Raw genomic sequence first — 8,112 nt, 5'->3', positions numbered from 1 at the left:
AGAGCCATTGAAAATAATAGTGAGCGTCGGACTTCTTAAAAGATTCAATAATCTAATACATACAGTATATCTCTTTTAAACTTGTTACTCATCGATTTTGATTGGTAAGAATGTTGAAAGGTATTTGTCTGTTTGTTTGTTACTTATCGACCTTAAGATCGGTAAGTATGTTGATAGGTATTTGTCTGCGTGTTTGTCTGTCTGTCTGTTAGATGCACGCGATATCTCACGAAGGCGAGGTTGAATCTGCTCCAAATTTTGCATGTGCATTCATCATAGCTCGGATCAGATCAGCCTATTGATTTTCGATGAATTATGTCGTATAATTAGCGAGTTATTAATTAATTAGTGATGGGACACGCGGTGTCACTATGGAGTAAGAGCGCTGTTTTGGGGGATCCCCTAACCTTCGATCGATAAGTCTTCTATCTCCGAACGATATTCTCGTTTGTCTGTTTGTTTCTCTGTTAGACACTTTCGTTTGTTACGCGATATCTCACGAAGGCGAGGTTAAATCTGCTCCAAATTTTGCACGTGCATTCATCATATCTCGGACCAGAAGCCTATTGATTTTGGATAAATTATGTCGTATAATTAGCGAGGTATTGATCAGTTAGTTATGGAACACGCGGTGTCGCTATTGAGTCAGAGCGAAGGAATAGAAACCGCAGTTTCTGTTTCGGGGGATTCCCTAACTTTCGTCGCTGCGAACATTTGTGTGCATAACAATGTTCTGTCTGCGATGTGGAGCGTTTAGGTATTTGGTTACACGCCGCTAGATCAATAAGTCGGCGGTCTCGGATCGCTATCTCGTATTAAATTACTTGGCGAGTGCATATTAGTAATTCATATTTTAAAAGGAGAAATTGAATGGATCCGTATTTGTTTATTCTAATAAAAACATATAATTCAATTGGATGTGTATGCACATCACTCAATTCTTTGTGTATACATATTGATAGAGCCGTATATGTGTAGGCTATATATTCGAGATTCGAGTAGCATGAGCATATTTCATCGTCTGTATATGCATGGATTAGCAGTGTATGTTTGCAATTTGTTGTAGATGTATATACAATACGTTACCAACCCTATCGCTTCTTCACTGAGTTTTTTGATAGGGAAGCCCTAAAAATTCAAAAAAAATTTGATCAATATTTGTTTGTGCTAAACCTGGTTTGAACCCAAAATAATTTTATACTAAATAGTGTCATAAGGGTCACACAATTATATTCTAAAAAAGCAAGAGGAAATTAGTGCTAGACAGAAAATACGTGTTTTTTTCTATGAAAACGTCGGGAAAAATGTCTGCATTACCTTCAAGACAAGTTATAAAAAAGGTAAAATATAGATAGATTTCGGTGAAAGGTTATAAACATACCAATTCAGTCTCCGTCTCCCGTGCTAATACTAAAATTCTTCGTAATTACACAGCGTTGGTGTGTGTTGGAATTATCGCGCTGTAAATGTAATAATTCGTACCCTACCAATAAAATATAATTCCTTACAAAATTGAGGTCAAAAATTTTCCGAAGTTTCAAATAAAATAACATGGAGTGAATCTAAAAAACAAAACTCAAGCCAGCATAATCTGCTTGATATCATAGTTGTAATTATGCCGCAAAACTCAATTTGTTATATTCCCAATGCAATGATAGAATTTTATTCCTGGTGAGTATTGATGTGCTAATTTATAATAAATAATTCGAATGATATATACGTTTCTGCTGTCATATACCGCCATTAAAATTAGAGAAATTGGTAGATATTGTTCGGGATGAACGTACAATGTTTTTGTGAAAACGTAAAACTTTCATTTCGTTATGCTGATAATTAAAGTATAAAATTTTACTCTACATAAGACAGAAATACAAAACCAATAATATAAAAGCCTTTGTATCTACGTACTAACAAAGCAATATAGACATTGCATTGTATACAACGAAGTATTTAAGTAGTACTGAATGTTTGTAGTACTGAAAGCGAAACTGAATATTTTATATTGACCATCCGTTGTGTATCTTTCATGTGCAACGTAACTATGGTGGACAATATAGCTTCCAAATTCCATGCCGAATTATTGCTGAGAAGTAATAAATTTTTTTCACGCTTTGTTGTCGTATTTTTTGTATAAAATATTAGTTATGCTGCTTTTATATAAAGATCCTAATTTTGGTATTTTAGTAATATTACTTTCAGTAAGTCAAACATTTTTAATGACATGACTGCGTGCATGTAATAATTGATAATTCGAATATTGACAAAAATAAGAAATAAATATTTGATTTTTCAGTAGCTTCCTAATAATTGTACTCTTGTTCTGGGTAAAATTTTCTGGCTCAGGAAGTAACAAAAAGTATTTTATGTCACTTTGGTCTTTTTGAATTTCAATGGCAACTAATGGCTGGCTGTGCTGATGTCAATTTGAATGTATTTGTCGTATATAGGTTACACATTCCAACAGCTGTTTTTCAAGGAAAATTGAAAATAAAAATGAATATCCTGCTTGCTTTTTTCTAAAAGGAAGCCGAAATCGTATAAATATAGGCCACTGTGTCGTATATGGAATATAGTCCAGACAGACGTGGGCAAATTGAAGCTGTCTTTTCGAGTTGAATTTTGAAAAATTGATGTAATGACTCAATTTTGTTGCTGTTTTGCTCGCGTTATCAGCATATTACAAATACGTTTTTATCCGTGCTGAGAGAGTATTTTCCTGCGTGTCATTGACTTTTGTAATCTTTAATTTTTGAATAATCTAAACTATTTTTGTTGACAAAAATCTGCGGAATTACAGATTGATCGCTGTTGTCGCAATGGAAAATTTATCAATATGACAATTTCAAATAACAGCCTACTTTTGATTACCGAATTTTCTAACAAACACACAATTTTAGCTTTGAAATTCCCGAAATTGTTTGATGTTCTGTCTTTGTATTATCATTTCCAGTTCTGTTACAACAAATACAGATTCGTGAAAATTAAAGCCTTCCTGAAACAGTGTGTAATCTTACAAGTTTTGATATTCAACATTGTGTAATGATTCAAAGCGAACCCAATCACTTGAAATGACTTCTAAACGTAAAATAAGTAAACTTCTTCATTTTACATAAGTTTCAATATTTAAACAAGATTTTATTTCTTTTAAGAAAAAGTATTCTATTTTTATATTTTCTTGAATTAAATATTGTTAAAACAAAACACCGTTTAAATACAGAACCTGAACTTCAATGAACTTCCTTCGCTAAACGCTATAAAATTGTATAGATAAGGGCTCGAAAAACTGTTGAGCATAAACTTTTTGTTACTCTGTTTTAAAAATCGAACAGGCAATAACTATCAGTATGAAGTTGACTATTATTCTTGTTGTTTTGGGATTGTTTTCCCTCTATTGTGGCTGTGATGCATTCACGGGGTTCATTGATCATTGCAATGACAGTAATGGGCATCAGCATCAACCGGGAGAAACATTTTATTTGAACAGATGCATGAAATGCCATTGCATGGGAACAGGAGTGCCGGGCGGTAGAGGTGCTAGTTGTCAATCGTGAGTATAAGCCTCAATAATTTCAGATACCTCTTTAATAACTTCTTTTTAGATCAAATGTGTACTCTTTATTGACTTCTTTATTTTCATTTTCAGCAAGTTTTCTGCAGTAATATTTTCCTGCCTTTTCTTCTAGCATAAACTAATTGTGTTTAAAATCCTGTTTTCCAGAGTATTTTGCTGATAGAGACTCGTTTGATGAGTAAGATGAATGACAAACATGGGGAAATTAAACCAGAAAAAAAACAGAAAATTAAGAAACCAGACTTTTTTTTTTGTCATTTATCATATAAAATTTTAAAATACATGTCGTAAATAAACTGATGAACAGAATTGGTTTTGTTTTTTGTACGCAAATGACTGATTCGATTTATATCGCAATCGGAGGAAGCTCATCCATACCCTTGTCTGCAATCAATACAAGTCCAGTTTCAATATTTCTATCGGCTACAGCAGATATATATGGCCTGTTTGTGAGTATGCTGATCCCATCCCTAAAATATGCTGAAGTACTAAAATATGCGTCTGAACTTGAAAATTCAGGTTCCGAGGTTCGTCATCTGTTTCGCAATGCATAACAACGAAAACTGATGTACAATCTATAATTAGAAATGCTTATCAAAAATGATTGCCAATGTAAAATAATATCCAAGCATTTTATCAAAAAATTTAAATGCATGTGAACGGATTTTAAACAAAATAATTTGGAATTATTCATTGTCAGCTAAGGGTCGTAAATGCAAAATATCCGCATTTTAATATTGCATCAATTGAACACAAAAGGGCAAAACTATTCGGCGTTGCAGGCCTCGTAGGTTCCGACTAAATAAACGGGTGCAAAAAGTACTTAATCATACAAGGAAGAAATCTTTTCCTTACTACTCACAAGAGCAAAGATCCATGTCGACAGATGATTTATTACACAAAATTATAAACTTTTTAAGCACCATCTCATATGTATATAATTGTAGAAAATTAGGCCGTAATCAAACAGTGCATTGCTTTGTTGAATTCTATTTGGATTAGTCTGTGCCTGGTTCACTGCTATTGGCTATCGGACAGTCTATTCAAATGCTGATATAACTCGATACCTATTTGCGTGATTGTGGTAGATTTAAAAATGCTATAACTGACTGCATTCTCTCGTGCAAAAAAAAAGTATGAATGGGAACAATGTATATTGGCGCAATCGCACCAGAAGTGGAATTCATCGGATCGTAGTAATTTAACACCATATTTAAACCTTCGACGAAGCACTTTCAGGTCATTGTATATAAATAACCGCTCTCACTGGAGAAAAACGCAGAATCACCACATATTGCCAATCACCTTTAGCTGTATATTATTACTTCAAATAATAAAACTCTAGAGTTGTTTTGCAAATTATAATAAAACAAAATGAAACCGATGTTATGATAATTTGTATCTTATTTCAATTAATTTAGTCTGCCTTAAGACCACTAGATAGATAAATAATATATCCAATAAAGTTGATAAATATCGGTGTTGTTACTAAATATTTCTAAAGCATCCTTCCATACATGAACGACTGATTATGCATGTGTCCTTACGCACAAAAAACATGCAGAGGCACCCTGAATGACGCTTCAATGAAAGCAAACGTTGAATGTTTTTGTACGCTCAGATTTTACTCGTCTAATGCGTGTATTTCATTCAAGAATTTGTTGAAAACGAATTCAACATGAGCACGTTATTTTTTTATCGAGTGTGTATTAGATATTGACTCTAAATTAATATCTAACAGTATGAACCGTGCGTTGTCATTATAGTGCATGGTAATATATCAATTGTCTATGTACAACACTTCATACGCTGTATATATATATTGAGTAGGCTGTATATGCGTATTCGATCGGCAGCATATTCATATTTTATTGTCTGTATATAAGGTTTTCTGAAACCGGCTCTTGCAAAAAACTCGACTCCATAATCAGCAATAGACGATAAAAAAATATATAAAAACAAAAGTAAAAGTAACTGATTATAGAATCGGGAAAGCGAACAAAACCTAGAGGAAGGTTTGAAACGTACAGATTTTAGATGAAAAGGTATTGATAAAAGAAGTAGTACGTGTTCGCTCACCCAAAAGTAAAAAAAAAAAACTAATTAAGGCACGCACGCACACACACACACACAATCATCGAGACATGATACTGTCGGAAGCGAAAAAAGCGAGACTTAAAAGTAAAAAGGAAGGAAAATATACAAACAAATAAAAAAAAAATGAATAAATTCTTTTGCCACACCAAATTAATAATTTTATGAGGATTGCCAAATTTGATACCGAATTAGTCAACAAGAGTAATGTATTGTGGATAGAAAAGTATTCCTCAAAAGATATCGTCAAGCTGATTATAATTGGAGTCACCTAATATAACGGCTCAGCACCATACGATGGCGATGTGCTCGTTAGGGTGATTGGAATAAATAGATCGTACAGGCACTTTATTTTTGATGACGCGGTTCTGTCTGAGTTCCTTTCAAAGTTCGAAACGATTGTCCAAAGATGTTTATTGTTGAGTCAAAATAGTAGTCAAATAATTATGAAATAGTGTCAAACAGTAATCCGGTAAAATACAGTGCTATTACACAGGAGGGACCAATAATAACTATACGAAACAGGAAAATAGAATTATATGATGTAAATTTAAACTACGCCTACTTAATAATACCAAAAGCCCCCCGATTGATTAAGATACAAATTTATACGTCCTACCTCCAAGCGGCTCACGCCGAAAGAGATCCCGCCAACACCAAAATGGTCAGGGTTCAATGCCCTAAGTTACCGTCGCCAGTTTAGTTACAATAATAAGGGTCACCGTTTAGAATCATGGCCGCTACACCTAATGCCAAATTGCCCAATCAGAATTGCCAAGTTGGATGTATGAAGAGGTGGGCTAGACCTGCTTCACTCATCAAATAGAAGCCACAACAAGCCAAATAGCGTCCAAATTATTTTAAATACTATTAATCAATAACAGTACCGGTAATCATGATTAAAATTAATTAGGGCGGTATGATACAGAGGTAGGAAAATTGGTTAAGGGAATATATATGGTGTTTAAGGTTCAAGTAAGGTTTCTAGGGTCATGGATTATAGGCAAGTAACTTTAATTGAGGTTGTTGATCACTGCGGTTAGTTCAAATTCATCACGGATGATTCATCAGTCTGCAAGTTTTGTTGATGTATACACCTTTCATGTTGACATAGATAGCATTTAAATTGATCATCATGACGTCCTGAAAAACGAAAAATATATCTGCGAGTACAATATTCAATGATTGCAAATAAGGAATCAATAGAAAACTACCCTACACCTTTGAGTGGAAGTTGTTGAATTGTGTAAATATTGATTAATATTAATTAAATATCATTGGGCTGCTAGTTGAAAGACCTGAGAAAGAAGAGATTGTGGTTGGGACACAAGAGAAATTGTTCACAAACCATGCAAAAACCTTTCGATGTCGGTCAAACCACACACATGTATGCCATTATCTTAGTCATTAACATCACACTAACTCTTACACATTTGCATGCTATACACAGCATAAATTCGACCAAGGATAAAAACTTTGTACACACGCAGGATACAGCATATAGTACTACAGCAAGTTAAAATGTAGGGGAAAATCCAAATATACCTCGACTGGTCACCTAATTACAATATTAGGTACAGGAGTTAAATTATACCGTCTACAACCCTCACAAAGAATCACACCACCCAAATAGAAAACAAAGTTCACGCATGTGGAATATCAGAAACCCAACATTGAAAAAAGGGAACATGCGCATGCAGATATCAGAATGTGAACAGCCATATTAACGAAAATCTTATGCTATAGAACAAAATAAATGACCAAGTAGAATGCAAAACAGATGGAGAGAGCTCAACTGCTTGTTCAAAATTAATTAGTAATCTCAGAAACAATAACAATAGGGGAGAATCCAAATATACCTCGACTGGTCACCTAATTACAATATTAGGTACAGGAGTTTAATTCTACTGTCTACAACCCTCACAAAGAATCACACCACCCAAATAGAAAACAAAGTTCACGCATGTGGAATATCAGAAACCCAACATTGAAAAAAAAAGGAAACATGCGCATGCAGATATCAGAATGTGAACAGCCATATTAAGGAAAATCTTATGCTATAGAACAAAATAAATGGCCAACTAGAATGCAAAACAGATGAAGAGAGCTCAACTGCTTGTTCAAAAATGACTCTTGAATTTTTGTGTAAATTTTATTTCAAACATTTAACTTAATTTCTCGTGTACTGTAAAGCGAGGTCAAACCACTTACTCGGAAGGTAAAGAACATCGCTACTTACAAACAAATGTCAAGCAATTTTATTCTGCGAAAACAAGAAGATATTGGTGTCAGAAGGAGAAGACGTCTGGAAACTCTGCATAACCTCTGCATAATAATTCGTTGAAAATTTATAACTATACAGTGGCAGTCAATCGTGTGTACATGCTGAAATCTGTTTAGTACTGTCATAAATTCATTAAATCTCCACCTTAATAAAAGCTTACAAA

The 8,112-nt window shown here is 33.9% G+C and overlaps 1 long non-coding RNA gene across 1 annotated transcript; it reads left to right on the top strand.

Moving 5' to 3' along the window:
• Positions 1-3,329: 3,329 nt before the first annotated feature.
• On the top strand, positions 3,330-3,880 carry LOC120327118 (uncharacterized). Its single transcript, XR_005567487.2, has 2 exons — positions 3,330-3,547; positions 3,719-3,880. It is a non-coding gene; the product is annotated as an uncharacterized LOC120327118 (long non-coding RNA).
• The last annotated feature ends 4,232 nt before the right edge of the window (positions 3,881-8,112 follow it).

This window comes from Styela clava, chromosome 4 (genome assembly GCF_964204865.1).
Source record: "Styela clava chromosome 4, kaStyClav1.hap1.2, whole genome shotgun sequence".
NCBI classification, from domain to species: domain Eukaryota; kingdom Metazoa; phylum Chordata; class Ascidiacea; order Stolidobranchia; family Styelidae; genus Styela; species Styela clava.
The sequence above is the reverse complement of the archived record's forward strand: the minus strand, read 5'-3'. Positions and strand labels throughout refer to the sequence as shown.